This window comes from Nelumbo nucifera, chromosome 1 (assembly GCF_055504915.1).
Source record: "Nelumbo nucifera cultivar China Antique chromosome 1, China Antique-T2T, whole genome shotgun sequence".
Classification (NCBI taxonomy): domain Eukaryota; kingdom Viridiplantae; phylum Streptophyta; class Magnoliopsida; order Proteales; family Nelumbonaceae; genus Nelumbo; species Nelumbo nucifera.
In genome coordinates, this window is record NC_142649.1 from 213,292,846 (window position 1) to 213,314,366 (window position 21,521).

A 21,521-nucleotide genomic window follows, 5' to 3' on the forward strand; every position below is an offset into this window, starting at 1 on the left:
TCAACGCCTCATACTCCACTTCATTGTTAGAGGCCACGAACTCGAAGCGTAGCGCGTACTCCAGTTTCGTGCCACTTGGGCCATGCAGAACTATTCCAGCTCCACTGCCCTGTTGATTCGAGGAGCCATCTACATGAAGGATCCAGGACTCCTCATCCCAGCTCGCGCTTGGCCGAACTAGGAGAGATGCCACACTGGCTGCTACCTAACGGGACTCGAACTCGACCGGCCTGGGAGCTTCGGGCTCGCCCGAGCTGGGAGCCTCGTGCTCAATCGGCTTGGGGACTTCGGAGCTGAATGTGCACTCGATGATGAAATTTGCTTGGGCTTGGGCCTTAATGGCAGTTCGCGTTTTGTACTAGAGGTCGTACTCGCTGAGCTCAACGGCCCATTTTGTCAACCGACCAGAGACCTCGGGCTTAAGTAAGACTTGCCTCAGAGGTTTATCGGTGAGGGCGATAACAGTGTGAGCCTGGAAGTACGGGCGGAGCTTCCGAGCTGAAATTACCAGTGCATACGCTAGCTTTTCTATCTCTGGATATCTCGTCTCTGCTCCCTACAATACTTTACTAACATAATAGATGGGTCGTTGAACCCGATCTACTTCCTTTATCAGTACCGAACTAACCACCTCGTCGCTTGCCGAGAGGTACAGTTCTAAAACATCGTTCTCCTCGGGCTGGGTTAAGATCGACACGTTAGCGAGGTACTTCTTGAGCTCGTCAAACGCGAGCTGGCAGTCTTGGGTCCACTCAAACCCTTTGCTCTTAATTGCCTTAAAGAACGGCAGACAGTGGTCCGCCAACTTGGACATGAAGCGGCTCAGGGCAGCTATGTGGCCGTTCAACCTCTGAACCTCCTTCAGCTTCCGGGGTTGTCTCATATCTAAGATGGCCTTAATTTTATCCGGGTTGGCCTCAATGCTGTGTTGGTTGACGATGTACCCTAGGAACTTGCCCGATGTCACACCGAATACACACTTGTTTGGGTTTAATCTCATATTAAACTTACACAAAATTTCAAAAACATAACGCATGTCTTGTATTAGTTCATGCGAAAATTGAGTTTTGATGACCAAGTCGTCTACATAGCGTTCTACTTTTCTGCTGATTAATGGTGCAAACAACTTATTTACAAGCCTTTAAAAGGTTGCCCCTGCGTTTTTCAACCCGAAGGGCATACCTTGTAACAGTAAAGACCGAACTCCATGATGAAGGCAGTCTTTTCTTCGTCCGCCGGGTCCATCTTGATTTGGTTATAACCCGAATAAGTGTCCAAGAAACTTAGTAACTCGTGCCTTGAGGTCGCATCCACTAAGTGGTCAATTCTGGGGAGGGGGAAGCAGTCTTTTGGGCAAGCCCGGTTTAGGTCGGTGTAGTCGACGCACATTCACCACTTGTCATTGGCTTTCTTTACCAGGATGAGATTGGCTACCCAGCTCGGGTAATGGACTTCTCTTATGAAGTTAGCTGCGAGGAGCTTCTCGACCTCCTCGTCGACCGCTTTCCATCGCTCCGGGGCTAGGTTGCGTTTCTTCTGTCTAACGGGCATAACTACAGGGTCAGTATTCAGCTTGTGAGTTATAAGGTCGGGGTCTATACCGGGCATCTCTGTCGTGGACAATGCAAAAATATCTAAATTTTGAAGTAAGAACTTACCAGTTCGGATCATAGAGGTTCCTAGACGAAAGCACTGATCCGAAGCGTCCAAGTTGGGTCTACTGCTGAGGTCGGGACTGCGACTGTTTTCTTCCGTGGGTGCGGCTCGCTCTTCGCCTTGTTCTATAGGCCGCTCCAGTTCAAGGTTGTCGGTCACCTTGGTCTTTCCCTTTAGGGCGGCGACATTGCACTTGCGGGACTCGAGCTGGTTGCCCCGTGCTACCCCCACACCGAAGTCTGTAGGGAACTTCATGGCCAAATGATAGGTGGAGACCACCGCCCGTAGGACATAGGTGATCGGCCAACCTATTATGGCATTGTAGGGGGAGGGGGTCACGACCACCAGGAAGTCGTGGTTGAGTCTGACTACGCAGGGCCATGTGCCGACTTCCACAGGTACTGTTATTTTCCCAAGGGGCCGAACTTCTTCTCCACTGAAGTCCACCAAAGGAGTGTCCGCGGGCTTCAAGTCACTTTTCTACAACTGAAGCTGGTTGAATGCGGCTTTGAAGAGGATATCTGCCGAGCTACCCGAGTCAACGAGTATGCACCTAACCTCGAAGTCGTTGATCCTCAGCTTTATCACAAGTGCGTCATCGTGGGAGTAGTGGACCCCTCGCGCATCATCTTCCGTGAAGAAAATTGTCTCTTCCATCCTCGGCCGCTTCGGAGGATTCCATTCCTCCCGGGCGGCCTCACGAACAGACGTCCGAGCAGGTGATGAAGTACAACCCGCGATGATCGAACCTCCCACTATCATGTGGATGGTCCCCCGAACCGACCTCTCTTTTGGAGGCTACCTTTGTGACTGTTCGGCCGGCCTGCTGCTGGACTCAGGAGCATCCTTACCGTGCTCCCCTTGCCGACCTACTTTTTTTTTATTATCATTATTTTGTACAAAGTTCCTTAAATATCCGCGACGGATGAGCTCCTCAATCTCATCACAGAGGTTTTTACAACTTTCGGTGCTATGACCATGATCTCTATGAAAGCTGCAGTACAGGTTCTTGTTTCTCTCACTGGGATTTCCCCTCAAACGGGTTGGCCACTTCGCATACGGAGCATCCTTGATCGCCATCAGGATTTCGGCCCGCTTCACATTCAGAGGGGTATAATCAGTTCAGTCCGCTACAGAAGCTCGGAACAACTGACCCAGCTTTGCCCCCCGAACTGCATATTTTTTCTTTCAGCTGTCCCCTTGGCTGGAAGGCTCTCCTTCCCTTTTCCTCTTTTCGGGCGTGCCCTCACCCTTCTGGCTGATCTCTTCTTCGGTGGCTATAAACCTGTCCGCGAGTTTAAGAAATTCGGTTATGGTTGCCGGTTGGTTGACGACCATGTGCCATTTGAACTCTTTGTGCATCACGCCTTTCTTGGCTGCTGCAAGGTGCACGGCAGGGTCCAGGCGCGGTATCTGCATGCAAGCATCGTTGAACCGCTTAACATAGCTTCGGATGGACTCTCCCTCTCTCAGCACTATGTTGAGGAGGCTTTTTTCAGTCCGCGGACACCGCTTGCTGGTAACGAAGTGAGACGTGAAGGCTTGCGCGAACTGCGCCCAACTTCTTATTGACCCGGGCGCCAGGTTCCGGTACCATGTGCGGGCTACTCCTCTGAAAGTGGTGGAGAAGGCCACGCACATGCATGACTCACTGGCTCTATCCAGGTGCATCTGCGACTGGAAGGCATCCACGTGATCATTTGGGTCGAACGACCCGTTGTACTTGTCAAGTGGGGGGAGCTTGAAATCTTTAGGCATTGGGACTGCTAGGAGCTCGAGAGACAAGGGGGATTGAACTGAAAGGAGGGGAGCCTTGACTTCGCGCGAGCTTACCTCTTCTTTGCCTCCGAGCTCGGGCAAGTTGTGGGTGGCAGATCGGTGAGCTCGGCGGTGGCGTCTCTGCTTCTTGGTGGGCTCGGCGTTTGTGCTACTCACCTCTGTGCTGTCAGGGATGGTGTGTGCAGGAAGTAGCTCAGGCCGCTGGTGATGACTGCGGACAGAGGGATCCTGTTTGGAGCTTGCAGCCAGAATCTCAAACCGGTTCTCCAGGAACGGGGTATCAGGCTAGGAGGGCTGAGGCGACGTGGACTTGGCGAGCTGAGGTTCTTCCGACCTGACTGCCCGTGGTGAGACCAGAGTGGCCGATCTTTCTTGTCTGCCGCGGGAGGAGGCCTGGCTCCTTGGAGGGTTCTGGGGTCCTCTCCTTGGTGGTGAGACCTAGCTCGCCATGAGGACGGGTGCCGAGGAGGGAGTTGTGGCTGCTGAAATTGGGGTTGAGGCAGCTGAGGGAATTGCTACTGATATTGGTACTGGGAGACATGGTGCAGTACCTGTTGCTGATAGAGCTGGAACTGTTGCATTTGGGCCTGCATGGCCCGCATGCACTGCACCAAGTTTTCCACTTGGTTTGGGTTGGCCACTAGGGGCACAACCGAGGGTTCGGTGAAGGTTGCTCTAGCTATAGTAGGGAGTGGAGCAACGACGGGTGCCCCTGTAAGAGGCACATTCAAACTAGGGATCCCGTCCGCTGAGAGGGGGACGGAGAGCTGTCTGATGCAGACAGTAGGAAGCTGGGGCTGTTCCCTAGAGTTGTCCATCTCCGTGCTTCGTCCAAGGTTTAGGGAAAGGCTTTTCGAAGCGCTTCCCACAGACGGCGCCAAATGATGTAGCGCGATCCAGTCACTCCTATCTGGCACTCATGTGGCTCCTGAAAGATACCTGAGATGAAGAAGAAGAAGAAGAAGAATCCCCGAGGGCTTGCCCGGCGGGAACACTCCGATGCTTAAGTTAGTACTCTGTAGGAGAAGCAAAGAGAAGGCGAAGGCTAAGAGTGTAGATAGCGCGTTATCACTATACTCGAGAGATTAGAAGTCTCAAGAAGAAGTTTATCTTCTGCCCTAAGGGCTTTTTAATGGGGTGTTCATGTCAGGTTGGGCATAACCGCCACTAGGCTCCCGCCACAGCCGTTACCTGCCAGGGCTGCACAGGTGGCCATTGTGACGTACTTCTCACTTGGGTGAGTGACACGTCTCCAAAGTAGCAGGCACGCCTCCACCTGTTGAGAGATGTGGATGCAGACTGTCGAAAGGACGGGGACTGCGCCGTCAGTAAGGGACGTGGCACAGTCTGATCGGTACGGTTTGTCAGATAGAAGTTTCCTGAGGAGCGCCCATGCGGCTCATTCGCGAGCTACTTTGTAGCGAGCTCGGAACATTTTAGGATTACCCTTAATAGAATTGGTCCTTGGGATGACTTATCTGCTTGGGAGCTCAGGCGAGCTAGTTCCCCTAACTTGCGAGTATACCTGTTCATGGGTCGGGTGGCCCGACCCGACCTCCGAACGGGCTTGAACGGGCTTTTTGGCCCGCGGGCTTAACCTCAGGCCAGAAAGCCCGGCCCGCATAAAATTTGAGCCGGGCTCGGGCTTTGCCAAAATAGCCCGGCCCGGCTCGACCTATAGTTAAACCTAAGTAAAAACCCTATGTGATGTCCATTTGAATAAATTTTTTGATTTGAGAAGGTTGTTTATTCACTTGTAGGCCCATTGTTCATTTAAATAGGGGAAAAAAACATCTGAATTAAAATAGATAATGTCTATTTGAATAGGGAAAATTTTGAATTTTTTTCATTAGGTCGGGCTTCGGGCTCGGGCTCGGGCTTCGGGCTTTTTATCAGGCCTGGGCTCGAGCCCAAGTTGTAGGCCCGTTGGTCGGGCCGGTCTCGGGCTTGGGCCTAACATTTTTCTATTAATAAAGAGTCAAAGCCCGGCCCGGCCCATGAACAGGTCTACTCGCGAGCTAAAGTTGCCTCGGAGTATCCCTTCAAAGGTAGCTCGGGGAATCCGGAGCTCACGTTGTGGCGAGCTCCTCTTTTTGTGAGCTACAATGTAGCGAGCTGCTTTATGGGCCCGTCACTTGGTCGCACTAGGCTACAATGTTGAGTTGTCGCTCGTGCTGAGTCAGTGTCCACGTGTCACCGTTTCATAGGTCAGGTCAAATTGTCCTCCATCAACTTCGAATCCGATTATCCTAGATTTGGATGTCGGAACTTGCATCTAGTTAATAATTTGATTAGATGTAGATTTAACCAAGGTTCAAAGTATCAATACGTATTGGCCCGTATTGGCCGATACGTATCGTGCTAGTGGCTTCACGATACACCGCTATAGGGGTTGTATGGGGTCAAACCATGGTTCAGAGGATAGTTGGGACTTAAACCAACCCCTCTGAACCGGTTTTGAAAAAAAAAATAAAACTTAAAAAAAAAGCACCGATACAGGCCAATATGCCCTTTGAACCTTGGATTTAACCCCACCCAATTTTATTAAAATTCATGTCTAATGAAAATTATTATTTTTTATATGTAGTATAATTATTGTATACACATGGATATTAATATATGCATTTAGACTTTAAAATTCAAAATCCAACATAATAATAATCAAATATAGATGTGAATCTAGAAATTTCATAATCGGATGTTGATGTGGATGTAGCTAGATTTGATTTTAATCTAATCCGTTCATAGCCCTACTACCCACATTATGTATGGGCTTGGTGCATCTTTGAGCTATACCTAATTCAAAAAAAAAAAAGTTGCTCGAGCATGGAAATTTATAAATCTAATCAGGTTACGCTAAGTTATAAACAATTTGTTACTACCCACATTATTTGCTTGACCCCAAAATTGGACTAAGTTATAAATTGTCATCCCTAAGTAGGAGTCTTATGACATAATTAATTTCTATAACTTTTTTTATGGAATGCAAATGGTTTATTTTTATTATTTTTCATAATTATTTACTTATTATTATTATTTTTAAATTATCCTAATTTTTATTATACTAAATTTTTTTATTATTAATTGTTTACCTTTTATTATGAATTTTAATTTTTTATTAATATTAATTATATTAAAATAGAATTAAATTGTATTTTAGTTTTTTTTTTAATTTATGAACTACTAATATTTATTAATTTCTTAATTTTTAATAGTTGTTAGATAAAAACTTGTTGAATTTTAATATTTTTATTAACTTTAACCATTTTTATTAATTATAGTTATTAAGTTTCAAATTATATATAGATTAATAATAATATTATTATTATTATTACTATTATTATTATTATTTTATATATTTATTATATAGATAAATCAAAACCGTTTTCAAAAATTGGTCAATATAGACTAGTTTAACTTGTCTTCTTTGTTTGAGTGATAAGATGGGATCTACATTTTAAATTTTCATTAACATTTATAAGTCTCTTGTGTAGTATAGGCACTATGCATAGTAAGGGTCTCAACTCATAAAAATTATTAATTTTTATAATAATATTAATTAATGCAAAAGTATCTAATAAAATAAATAAAACAAAATACAACATTAGAACATCGGTTCTATTTGCAATATATCAAACCCATGTTTAAACCATATTTAAATTTATTATTTTTATTATTATTTATTAAGTTTTAAGTGGAATTGAAATGCTTTTAATTTTTACTAAGTTTTGTTAATATTTATTAGTTTTAAGTGGAAATTTAGTGGAATTTTAAATTAATAATTTTTAAATAATGTTTTAATTTTTTGTTGGTTTATGTTTGATTGTTTAACCTCAACCTACTTATATTATTTGATTTACTAATATTTTACTCTATTATATTGTATTTACTATTTTCTTTCTCTCTCTCTCTCTCTCTCTCTCTCTCTTAAATGTCTTTTTTAAATGAAATGATAACATACATTAAAATAAGAGGCCTTTGAAATATATATAATATATATATATATATATATATATTATATTAATATATATATATAATTAAAAGCAAGGTTTAAAATTTCATCACATATCAATCCGTATTGGCCGATACATATCGTTCCAGCAAGTTTTCGGCATAGTACATGGTACCAAATTGAATGTGTCATATCTATTCGTCGTATTGAGGCCATATCGTACCCATATCGTTGAGTATCGGTGTGTTTCGACACTATATCGGTCGATACGCTACGATAGCGTATTGGCCGATACAATACAATTTTACTGTGGCGGAAACACAAATAAAACTCCCTTCGAAAGAGGGTTTCTAAATCCATTTCAGAAGCCCTCTTTCTTTCCCAAACCCTTCAAAAAGCTTTTTAACCTTTTTAAAGACTCAAATCTTGTAAAAATTTGCCAAAACATCTATAAATTTGCAAGATTCAACAAGTTTTTCAAGGTTGTGAAAAAATGAGTGAAACTAAATATGTTTTTTCAAATTTCTTTTACATTTTCAGCCAATGTTAGAAAAGATAAGGGGAAAGAAAGTGGTTTGCCCCCCCCCCCCCCTTTTAACAACTATTATGCATTGTTGTTGAAGGGCCTATAAAGGCTAAATTTGGGTTTTTTTTTTCAAAAAAATCAATTACATATAATATGAGATGCAAACGGATGTTGATCAATTACTAATGGAAGGGAGGTTTTTGTTTGATGGTGTCATTCTACAAGGGAGGTCTTTGTCCTTTTTAAAAAGAGAAGGGAGGTTTTAATATTTAAGGTAAATATCAGGGGAGGTTTAAGTCTTTTACCCTTATCATTATCATCATCTAGAATTTGTTGCACGTATACACTTACTAATAAGGGAAAACTCCCGATTAATAACTTGTACTTTGGGCTTAATGCCACCTTATCATTATCATCATCTAGAATTGCCACGTGCAAAGCACGTACACACTTACTAATAAGGGAAAACTCCTGATTAATAACTTGTACTTTGGGCTTAATGCCACCTTGGTCCCCGAATTTTAAAATGTGGCAATTCAGTATCTGAACTTTAAAAACGTATCAGTCCAGTACCAACCATTAATTATGTGTAATCATGTGATGACATGTGCGATTTAATTTTTTGAAAATGTCAAAATTACCTTTTGGAATATTGTTCATCATCTTCTTTCTTAGGAATTAAGATTGAACCAAAGTAATGATGAACAACCCCAAACCAGCTGGTAATCCAATAAATATAATGGAGAATTCCACAATCGCTTCTTTCCCGGTGGTCTTCTTTGATGGGGAAAGAAGTGATTGCAGAATCATTTCAACTCGGTCTCACTTGAGGGAACTTGAAATGTACTACTAAAATAGGGGATCTTGCTGAAATAGTGCAAGGCTTGCCATGCCAAGAGCAGAACTTGCTGTAACTTGTAAGAGGGGATCCTGTGCTCATATGCAATGCGAGACTTGTTGTAAGAGAAGAGGGTTTCGGTTCAAAGCCACGTCAAGAGCACTTGGGCCCCTACTTCTAGAAGGCAAGAGAGGCAACGACAGTTCGCCGCTGTTCAACATCAACAACAGTAGTTCCGAGAAGAATCCCAAAAGGCAGAGAGTAAGTACAATAGCCACTAGATTGCTCACACACAAAATAGAAAATTGGGCCCTGATTCATCTTCTTGAGGAAGAAGATGATGAAAAGTGTTTTTTCGAAGGGACATCTCAGAGCTATCAGTGATGTGTTTATGAAGATGTAGGATTTCCTGAAAGCTAAAAGATGCGAGTTAGGATAAGGGTATTTAGATGGTTGATAAAGAAAATTATATGAACTCGAAGGGCATTTGTATCTTTTCACATGCCACTTAATGGTTGGTTAACAGTAGACAATGGATTAGCATGTTTTAAAAGTTTAGGTATTGAATTGTCGCATTTTCTTCTATTTTTTCTTTTATATACTTTTTTAACCTTGATTGATATTAGTGGTTTTTTTACTCTACTTTTTAGTTAAATTATTTTCTCAATTTCCATTTGTTTTCTTACAACTAAATTTATTTTCTTACATTTTTATCCTCACTCTGTTATTAGTATTATCTATATGCACTTCCTACACAACATATATGTTCTAGTTAATATCAAATGTGGTATCACATGCATGTTGTAAGCAGTGCAAGATGGAAGCCCAAAACAGCTCCACATATTTTCCAATGTTACATATGGCAACTATGAAAACCTTAATAGCCCTGTAGATATGCAATTAGCAAACATACTTAACTAATTGTTCTTGTAAGTACTAAAGCATTCTTCAATAAGAGTCTTGACCAAGGAGGATCATTAATGCCTTTCAAATAGTTAATGAATGACAAGCTCTGAATCTCCTTTAATGATTATATTTTTATTTCTAAATCCTATTAGCTTTCAATGGATATTAAGAGCAACCTATGATTCATGCTTCAAATAAATATACATGTGTACCAATCCTATTAACTACCCTAATACATTTTAAATTATAACTATACCCTTGTTACAAATATGTATAGTGGATTTCTTTTTTTTTTTTTTGTTGAAAGGAAAATTAATTAGAAACTAAATAGACAACCAAACAAACATACAACACAACATTTAAACAATAATAATAAAAAAAAAAGCAAAAACATCACAAAAGGGTTTTGGCTTTAACAGAAGACAAACAACCCTTTTTTAGCACAAGAAGCCAATTGGGTTGCGGATCAAGAGAAGTGCCTAAAAGGAAATAAAACCCCATTTTGCAGTGATATGGGCAGCCAAGTTGCCTTCTCTGCCAATAAAGCCAAAAGAAAATTGGTGACCTTGAGAAAGGTGCAAGATATCAGCTAATACGAGCCTACTTTTCTGGCCACAATCAACAACATAACTTTAGAGGATAGAGTTGCAATCACTTTCAAAGATAGCACCATTGTTCACCCTTCAGTTTGCTTGAATATAGTTCAACTATGGTGCATTCACTAACATTGGCTACAAATTAAATCCAAACTTCAAAAAATCATGTTAAAAAATTTCTTAATTTTCATTAGTTCACGTTTCACAAAATGTACTTTCACATCTAACAATATGTATTTATCATCACATCTTGCTAAGAAAAAGGAGTGTGGTTTCAAAGTCAAAAGGTGAACTTGATGAGATAGAGAAGAAAGATGAATAAAACAAGAATAAAAAAAAACAAAGCGCATACAATTTTTAACATGAAAAAAAATCCATCTGAAACTTGAAGGGAAAAGTCCAGATAAACTTCTACTATCCCCTTCAATGGTGAAATTACGACTTTGATCTCTACCAAATGATGAATGTAACAAGAAAATGAATTCTCCTTTGTTACAGGGTATGACTTTAATATTCACTTGTTTACACTAATTATAGATAGCTAATACATGTCACTCTCAATATTCAAAATGAACAAGAACACAAATAAATAAGGCAAAAGTGATGGCCCATCTTTCAATGATTTAAGAATTCTAAATAACACAAGTTCATGCAGCACCAACAGTCACAAAACAACGAAGACGAATGGTTGCGAGATCCACAAGATGCCAAGGGTATGAGATCTAACAAAAGGATAAGAATCACAAGATCTATAGACCACCATGGGTGAGGCCAAGGGAAGGGACACGCACTGTGCGATTCATCAACACAAAAATACCGGAGGGCATAACGAGATTAATTGTTGTTGAGCACCAATTGCCGTAGACCCACTTAGTTTTATCTTTTTAATGCCCACCTCTTGTTTGTTGAGATTGAACAACAAAGCTAGCAAATTTCTCCCTTCTTTTGTTTCTTTTGAAATTTCCTCATGATTTCCTGGCTTCTTGAAAGATGAAAACCTCCCATGATGATGGATTTGCTCTGAGATATCTGCCTAAAATACTTTTAAGAAAAAATGTAGTTCCAAGTGTTTAATACATGTTTCCTTGTCTACCAACTTTTTGATATTCTTTTATGTTATTTTTCCTTGTCCTGGCTAGTTCTAGCAGAGACATAAGATTAAATCCTGCCTCCACCAGGGATTAGGAGGTTTCAGTTGGCAGAGTGCTACCCCCATTCTGTATCCCATTTGCATACCAAAAATATGTTATTGTTTCCTTGTTCTACACTAAAACTAGCCAGAAAAATGTACTTATATCATGATAGCATACAACCTGATCCAATGTTACTATAGGTCCTAATGCGGGTGGAGCAAAAGCCAAGGGTAATAGAGGATGCTCGCAGATTAACAAAACGAGATGTAATATCCAGTCCATTGATAGAAGATAAGAATAGGGGTGCCAGTGGATCAGGTTTGGGTTGGACACAATCTCAATTAAAACCAATTTGAGCGGGTTGGACAGTCCAATAAGTCATTGAATTGGACCAATCCAATCCAGTCCTGCTTGAACCAAGATTCGGTCCATTGAATTTGAATAGGTTATCTGAACATTGCTACAAGTAGTTTAGTTATTTGTTTAATATTGAATCTCTATCTTAATATTTTGGGTTTGTTTTTTTATTGTTCTTATGTTCTTGTATTTTTTTCATTATCTCCTGAATTTCTTCATCCCTCTTACTTCCCAACATTTTTCTTTCTTTCCCTCTACATTTTCTTCTATTACTTAATTTATGAAATCCTCTCTACATCCTCACCAGCTCTTTTTTCTTTCCTGTTTTTTTTGGTAAGCTCTATTAAGGTCATTTTCATCAAATTTTCAATTTTCTTTCATTTGTCTAGTGATTAATGAATCCCTGTAGTTGTGTCCAGCCTAATTTGTTCGGCAAATTAAGGCTAAGTTTCAACTAGCAAGCTAAGGGCTTTGTGGGCCTATTTCTAGCTTGCTTAGGGCCTGTGTTAGCCACCTAATTAGCTTCTATTTGGGTGTGTCCTGCATTAACATAGCAGGGTGCTATGCAGAATTCCCTTTAAGATTAAGCATCCAATGTTCAAATGGTATGAAAGGCAGATTTGAACATTGGATGCTTAATCTTTCAGCTCCATCTTAAACATGTACAAATGGTATGAAAGGCAAATTTGCAATGCTGATATCATTTATCGTCCACCACCTTTTCTTTTCCCACATTCAAAACTGCATTTTTCATACTACGTTATTCCTTTTCTTAATCTTTCAGCTCTATTCTCTTTAACGGGTACAAATAGGTGGTTTCAAGCTTCCATCAAATCTGGGGTAATTTCACCACTAAACTCTTTATTTTGGATTTCAAGGAGATATTGCCACAATGTTGAAAATTTCTCTTTGCCTTTGTCACAAGTTTTAATTGGAGCACATAATTATAATATATGGAAGAGTGATAGGTTTTCAGTTTTAGGTAAGACTTATAAAACTTACTTAAGGATTTGAAATGACACTATACTACTTGGAAACATAACTATTTGGATGAATATGATTTTATAAAAAATTATGTTCTTTTCTTGCTCCAAGAATCTCTACAAATACATACCATTATTCTATTGCATGCATAAGTTATTTTTTGTATAATTTTGTTACATCTATGGAGTACCTAAATGTGGGTTCAAAAAGGAATTGATCCCTCTGCAATTTTAGATTTTTATATAGATTGGAATAATGTGCAAAAATGTAGAGATCCAGTTACACCTTTTCAACATCAGTACTTATTGGATGCACAATCTCCTCTTCATTACATGCAGCCACAACTATTAAATCAGTCCCATATCACATGGAGGCAATTGGAGGAAGAAAGGTATTGTAGGATGCATCAACAATACCTTTATTTACAACAGCTCTGTGGGAACTCTGCCTTTGGGTACTTATTGATTGAATGAAACAATATTTTGTTTTTACAAATTTTAGTATGTTTGATAGGTTATATCTAATTTCATGTATTTTAGGGAGAAAAGATAAAAAGAAACATGCTTGTCGTTAGAAATTGGTGAAATTCAAGGAATAACTTTTTTCCTTGAAAATGTTTCTATAAATCACATGTTTTATTTTATTTTTATAAAAGTATGTCATACTTTGATTGGTTATACATAGATAACCTACCAATTGGCAGTCTTCTAGGTCGTGCCCCCCCCCCTGCTGGTTGTGTTCTATTGCAAAATGTTACCCTTGGATTTTCTTTAATAACCATTCAGGAGATCAACCTATGCATATATATTTTGATTTATTGTTAGTTAAAGTTGTCAAGGGAGGTAGTATTTATCTTGTAACTTTTCCAATTGGATGGCTTTTGACAGGTAGGATTATTTCTCAGAAACATAATTTCCACATATTGTAGTAGGAACATGTTAATCCAATGCATTTTCTTCCTCAACCCTATTTTCATTTATAAATATCAACCAAGTTCCTTTATTACATCAGGAACATGTTTCATATGAGCATCTCGATCCCTGAAGGAAAGTCTTTTATCAAATCGGCATAATCCTACACTGTGCCCTATTAAATATGGAGGAAGAACAAGAAATCTTCCCAAAAATGAGTAAGTATTACTCTTTACCATGTCTTTTCTTAATCACTTTTCATCACAATGTTAATACATAGTTGAGCCACCACCATGTTGTCTTTCTAGTTGCTTTAATCAATTTTTAATCATGACCACCTCCTTCAATGTTGTATTTTTATACATTTTTTGTATCAATATTTCATTTACTTTACATTCTCTAACAATTTATATGTTATGATTTGCAAGTTCAACCATTATGCTAAGGGATTTGCATTGGAAGAAAGTCCTACATTATTGGAGAAGTTGAAATTTTTAAGTCCTTGTACATTTTATATGCAATTGGATATTGCATTTGAATAATTCTTTTTGGAAATTATCATAATTAATCTTCAAATTAATAGATTTTTTAAATTGTATGTTTTATTTAAGTTTACATGTATTAATTGTCATGGAATTTGTATTAAGCAAGTATTAGAGTGATGATTCAATAAAAGTGCAGGTGCAAAGAAATATTAAAATAAACATGATAAATAAAAAAAACTACCCCAACAGTCCTGTAATCATCGGTTTATCCATAAACAAAGTCTAAGGTGGTGGTCAGATGGGATCTAAGTCGGTGGTTCAGACCATCGCCGGGAAAGTAAGCGATAGTAGGCAAAAACTAGGGCGGCAATTAGGTAGGATCTAAGATGGCGGTTCAAATTGCCGCCTTTAATAGGTCTGAGCTAGTGGTTCTGACAAACCACTGACTCAGTGATGTTCGAACCGCTTCAGACCGGCCACCAAAGGTGGTGGCAGTCTTGTCTAACTAAGCCGGCGGTCTTACCTTAAGACAATGGTGGACGAGGTGGTGAACGTTGAATCGCAGCCTTATGTCTAAGGCGGCGGTCTTGACCTAGGACTGCCGGCTTAGACCGTTTTTCTTGTAGTGATCCTTAAACCAAAAAAGGTTATTAATGTAGAGTACATATAAACAAATGCAACCTCATGGACTATCACATCTTGCACTAGTGGCTTCACACGACTGTCACAACCATCTTCACCAAATAGATGAAAGATAAAACTCAGAAGAAATGAAACCTGAAGCATACACTCTTGTTACTGTTTATCTGATAGGGCCTATCATAGCTCTGCTACCTCTTGTTCCAACTGTTCTACCTGTATGAAAGAAGAAAATTTTGACATAGGTTTGCAAAGTAGAGAAAACTATCCCCTTCCACACATATAACACAAAAGAAACATGAACTAAATAGTGAAATTTAAGTTCTTAGTAGAAGATATACAGAAGAAAAGTTGACAAAAAATCTATTAGAGAAGGGCATTACCAAGTGTTGATTCCAACTATTTGGGGTCTTGGGAGCGGTCGATTGGCTATGGACATTTCTACTTTGGCATTTCTATTCACACAAAATGGCCGCACTTTTTGCAAGTGATATATTAATGTTTAATGAACTTGTATAATTATGATTATGATACTTAATTTCTAAATTTAATTGTGATGATTTTATTATTAGAAATTGTAAATATGAAAATTTCTAATTTCTCATAAAGTTTCATGTTTTATGAGATATTTATTGTATTTTTATTTTTTTATCAGGAGGCTTACACCTCTTGTGTTCTAGTTATGACTCATGCCTTAGGATAGTAGAATTGGTGCCTCACATCACACATCCACATTATAAAAACATTTGCTCAAAAAGTTTTCACAAATAGATATGAAACCTTCAACCAAACAATTCAACTACCTTTCAAGAACCAGACATCCACATGAAAGGGATAGCCTAGCCTCTCCTTGTGGATATGGCATTCTTCTCCCACCCACATACCTCCTTCACTCCCTACTCTAAAATGTTTCTGAATGATTTCCTTTTTAACAGATATGCTCCCCCCACCAAATAAATAAATAAATACAACAAAAACACTTTACACGGTTTTTTATCAACAGCTCAACTCAACAAGACATACCCAACCATATTGGATCAACTACATGAATTTGGTTTTCCCATTATAATCTATCTATATCCCAAAGAAAAATTGGTGGTGTAATTTTCTATTTTTTTATTGCATTTGTAAACTTCATACCAACTACCAAGCAAATAAAGGCAATAAAACTTGAACCCAACCAATGTTAGATAGGTTGTTCATTGATACATATATAAACCTTGATTGGTTAAATTTAAAACCTAGAAAAATGTGAAGTCCAACCCAAAGCATTGGGCCAAATTCAAAACAAATGCAAAGGAACCCAAACCAATTAAGCTGATTGTCAATCAACACTCAATTTCAAATTTGGTTCTTTCTTTTGTTGGTTGGTTTCAGTTGGCTTAAAAGACAACACAAAACCTCACTTGGCAAAATTGAGCGAGACTGACTAGAACCAAACTGTGAACAGTCCTACAAAAGCATATGTTTCTTTCATATTTAACATGACAACTGGCATAACAAGCATATAGTCTATTGTGATTCAGATGTACCCTTGCATTCAATTGCCGAAGGTTATCCTGCTTGACCATCTCCATGAGTGCAGTTTCCAGCTCTTCATTTCTGACAAAGAAAAAAAAATAACATGGAAATTCAATGCTAGATGTTGGGTTAGGAAATAACATTTGAGAGGAGAACCTAATAATACCAAGGTGAAACTGGTATGCTTTTTCTAATGGGTTCACTCTAACTTAAAAGGTATTTGCAATAGCCAGTTAACTCTTGTATCTTAAAATTTGGCGCAAGAAAACCTACAAATTACCAACAATGATTAAGAAAAAGAATGAAGTGTAGTTCCAAGTTTATGTTTCAAACTCATCACATTATGGCATGAGAAGAAAACCAAGACAAAGAAGCATGGGCTAACATGAATATATAGGTGATAAAGCTTCTCTGGAAAGTAAAATATACATTGCTAGAAAACTCCATACTCAGTAACATTTGTTTGTTTCAGTCAGTTGGTCACCACAACTCCTGGGACTCCATTATTTGAAATCTTTGTTGTCAAAGATTCAAATAATACATACATTATGCAGGTAATATATGTATTTGCCATATCTAATTAAAGCATTGCTTGAGACACAGAGAAGTCTATTTTGATGATACAAAATCTGTTTGTCTCTAGCTGATTCGATAAATACTAAATTTGAGTAGGCTCATTCTTCCAAATAGAGAACCAACAGTTGTTTGTTGTTTGTGCCTACATCCACACTTCATCATCATCATCATCCATGCCTACAACTCAAAAGAGATTTGATAAATTCTGATTTGTGGAGAGCTCTATCTCTAAGATTTTTGGGAAAACATGTTATACAATATGGATAAGCCTCTAGTAAAAAGTTTCTCCTTAAATCACTAATTTACTTGTACAGGGGACATATTTTCTCTTAATTGTATTCACAAGATCAACAGTGAAATTGTTCAACTAGTAGACTTTGTCTTGTTTCCATAGAAAAATATATGGACATAGTCTTCAAGTATAGACATCTGGTATAAACAATTAAAAAATTTTGCCGTTAACCATTCCCTTGTACAAACTTTTCGAAACATGGGAAGCTTTGGTTGTTTACACAATTGCCAACAAAAAAACATTTCGGATAAAATACGAGTATCTATGTACACAGATATTTACACTTCTCTTTTTTCCTATAATTTTTTCCATAGATTAGAGCCAATTCAGCTTTGGTGGTTGCACACCCTAGAATTATAAGAAACCACAGGAGCCCAATAATAAATTCAACTTGTTCCAAGTTTGAGAGAAAATATGATTTACTTGACGAATCTGCAACTTTCCAAAACATGTCACTCCCTATATTTTATATCCTAATATTCCAAGGGAAACCAAACCAATCTTGGGAAAATGACAATCAAAAAATATATGAACAAGAGATTTCCATAATTATCACAAAATAAACATTGTAACTCTAACACAAACCCCTTCCACTAAAAATAGACTTAACACCCATAAAATTACAAATAGCTCTCCATAAGAATAATTTGAAATCCACCATATCGTTGATCCTCATTGATGAGGGCGGATTTGACCCTCCAATGACATTGTGACACATGGCATCTTAGAATAGCTAGATGACACTTAGACACCACCTAAGTGATGATTTGGAGTCCCAGATTGTGGCTCGTCTTTACCCCGACCTGGTGACATGCCTTTACCGCCGACTTGGCAACCTGCCTTCACCGCCGACCTGGCGACATTCCTTTACGCCGACCTAGCGACCTCGACCACAACTTAGGTCGGCTTGTAGCACCTCGTCCAGGGTCAGCCTGTAGCACCTCGTCACTGGCCGAAGTGACCTTGACACAAGGAGCGACCTCCCTTGAGGGCTTACCGACCTGATTGGGGACCAGGCAGTGACCTGCGAGATGTGCTCGCCGACAAATTTGGCATGCATATCCCGACGCTCCCAAGTTTCTCGAAAACTGGCCCACGTACCGAATGTTCTAAAGGATGGTCAACGTGCATGGCAGTTACCTCTGAGGATCTCGGACCAGTTAGACACGACCTCTTGGAAATCTCGGATGTAGTGCGTGAGGCCCCAAACTAAACAATGCCTATACAAAGGCACCAACCCCAATGACACAAGAGAGAGGCGAGTAAGCACATTCTACCTCTCATACTTTATGATTTTTTAGCTCGCGATCTACTATGAATACTAACTTAATCATTGGAGTGACCTTGTTGGGTTAGCCACCCCGGGTCCTCTAACATTGATTCCTTGCAGGTTTCTCTGAAGAGCTACCTAACTCAGCAATCAACACAGCTTGACACCCAATCTACCCCCAGCTCGGCCTAGTCAACTCGGCATCCAAGTCCTCATCCAGCAAAAATCCTCCACTTCGGCGTCTGAGTCATCGGCCACCTAGAAGTAGTCCGAACAACAGGGTACTGCCAAAAAACCTTCATCACTCATGTTAGCATGTTCCTTCTTGGAGGTTCAATAAGAGCCATCAAGATTTTATCCTTGAAAATTCAAGGCACATTTTAAATACTAAAATTAGTGAGCAGAAACATTAAAATCAGATTTATAGACATAATCTAGTTATTGACATCCAACAAAAGAAATTTCTCTTTTTGATTTATATGGTTCATCGTAAATAAAACAAAAACAAATGGTAATTAAGGGATCAAAATTTTACATAAACGAATATAATTTTCTGAGAAAGCACATGCTATCACGTCAAAACCATGCTTCCAAAAAACAAGAATTCAACTAAGCCTTCTAGAGGGAAAGTCAAAATGTTAGGGTATTTTAATTCTTGACTCGATTCAGACCATGAGAAATGACTTGAGTTTGAGTTTGCCACATCCTCGACTATTCCAACTAATCAGACAAAAACCCTAATACACCTAGACAAAACAAGCTCAGAAACACAAATAATAACTTCAAGGCAAACATAAAACCCCAAAAAGAGGGAGGATTGGGAAAAAACCCTAGTACCCACTGTACATAATGAAAAACAATTAAGAGGGTTAGAGCATTACCTTCTCTTGGTCGAACAATGAACAAATGTAAGGATGATGCTGGAGTTTTCTCAATCGAAGGAAACAAATCTTCTCCTCTCTTAATCAGTTGATTCACACAAAAATGAAACCTTCTCAAGCGAGTGATGCTAGTATGTTGTCAATTTCTCATTCGTTCTCAAATGAAAAACGATAGTTTGAAGCTTTCACGAATGCGGGAAGTAGCAGAGGTCTTGTTCCCTTCTTTGGCAAAACACTTTTGACTTAACAATCTCTTGGATTCCTTGTAAAGAGGTTTTGGCTCTCATCTCTTGAATTCCTCTCCCAAAAAACTTCAGTCTTGTCAAACATGCACGAAGGAGTATAACAAACGCGGGAAGAGTTCATCTTTTCCAAATGTTTTTGGCATTTTGCTTGATGTCAATGTCTAATTCGAATACAAAGGGGTATAGACTGGCTCAACTCCAGTTCAAACTGATAAACCGGATACAAAGACCGTCACCTGTTTATTTTTTATCTTGTTTTGGTTTTCTAAGTGGCGGTTTCTTTAAAACCGCTACCTTAGTCCTCTCTATGGCGTCAGTCTTAATGACTGCCGGCCTTAGAAGGTTTTTCTTTATCGTGGATGCAAAGTAGGTTCTCAATTCTAACTCGATTTTTTTCTCTTCACGTTTGTTTTAAATCAATGTAAAAGACTGTACAGTGGTCTTTCTCCCATACGATCAACTTGAGACCCAAAAAATAGGTAAAATAATGCGCTAGCTTCACTAAATATTAAACACTATAATATTTGTTTAATGAATATTATTTTATAATATTACTCTTTATTATTTTTTAATCTTATTTATTGATGTATTAATTTTATTGTTTCTTAATATTTATTTTTTATTATTTTATGATATCATAATATTTTAATAATTTTCACTATTGTTATTTAAATGAAAATTTTAGGGGTAAAATCATAAAATGCACATTTTTCAGATAGCATAACATTCAGATAACCGAACAACTCCACTATATTTAGATGTTTGCAAAAGTAGAAAAACAAAATTTCCACTAAATGCTTTCAAAGGTTTTTTTACTTTTCAAACTTTAGACTTCAGATTTATCGAACACCACCTAAATCATTAATTATTCTGAGGAAAAATTTACTCAAAATTACTGAATTAAGTAAATAATAATAACAATCAATTATTTATAGAAATAATTAATAATAATAACAACCATCAAGTACTTATTTAAGTAAATAATAAAAAACGAAATAACAATTATCAGTTATCATTAATGTTTATTCAAAGCATGCCCCATAATAATTACCAAATACATTAATTAAACCTTAAATAAGAATCAATATTTATTAATAGTCATTAAAATTGTTAAGCCAAATCATTAATGTTTATTCTTAAATGAAAAATATGAATTAACAAATCTATTATATAATAATTATACTCTGTTGGAAAAAATATTTTAAGTAAATGTTTAAATAATTACAAATTTAGTTAATATTATTACTAAATAACAAAAAATTTAAATTAAATACTAACATAAATTAATAGTAATGATAATGGTTAAATTAAAGTAATAAAGGTTTCAAGTTGAATTTAATGACCTGTATAATTTTACGGGTTTAACATATAAAGGTCAATTTATATAGACCCGTAGACTATACGAGTGTTTTAAAAAATGGCAGTTTATAAACAGTAATAAAAATCATTAATGTCCATAGGGGGGGTTTAAATCATTTTCCCTTTCTTTAATTTCCGGCATTCATTTTGCCTATTATCTCCTCCTGCAGGCTAGTATAGAAAACATCCTGTTCTTGTTGCAAAGGAAATTATGTCCATTTTAGACTATTTTTTATTTGCCTAGCTGTTGCCTAGAAGCTAGAAACCAATCTCACTTTTAATCTTGAACAAGCCACATTCCGGGATCCTGTTTTTGTCCTTTTCTTTATCTATTTTAGTTCATTAGGCTCAGTTTGGAAAGAAAATAATACAAATGTATACAATACATATTTGTATTTACACTCCTTCCAAACTGAGCCTTACGTGATGGCAAAAGATAGAGACAGAGCTAAAATCAGGGCCGGTTTTAATGAAGTGGTTGGGTGGGTTAAAAAGTGTTATTTTCGTCAATGACCTGTTCAAATAAATTATTTATTAGGCTATTAGGTTTTACATTTTTTATTTTAGTTTTGTTATTTCAATATTATAAATTAACTCATTTGACCTGCCCACTTG

At 38.1% G+C, this 21,521-nt stretch overlaps 2 long non-coding RNA genes across 2 annotated transcripts; one reads left to right on the forward strand and one right to left on the reverse strand.

The window, feature by feature from the left end:
* The first annotated feature begins 10,657 nt into the window (after positions 1 to 10,657).
* Positions 10,658 to 14,558, forward strand: LOC148804483 (uncharacterized). Its single transcript, XR_016081039.1, has 3 exons — positions 10,658 to 13,118; positions 13,739 to 13,856; positions 14,067 to 14,558. It is a non-coding gene; the product is annotated as an uncharacterized LOC148804483 (long non-coding RNA).
* Positions 14,559 to 14,741: 183 nt separating this feature from the next.
* On the reverse strand, positions 14,742 to 19,905 carry LOC104604759 (uncharacterized). Its single transcript, XR_736456.3, has 3 exons — positions 19,303 to 19,905; positions 16,295 to 16,364; positions 14,742 to 14,978 (listed from the first exon to the last, which is right to left on the reverse strand). It is a non-coding gene; the product is annotated as an uncharacterized LOC104604759 (long non-coding RNA).
* Between the last annotated feature and the right edge of the window lie 1,616 nt (positions 19,906 to 21,521).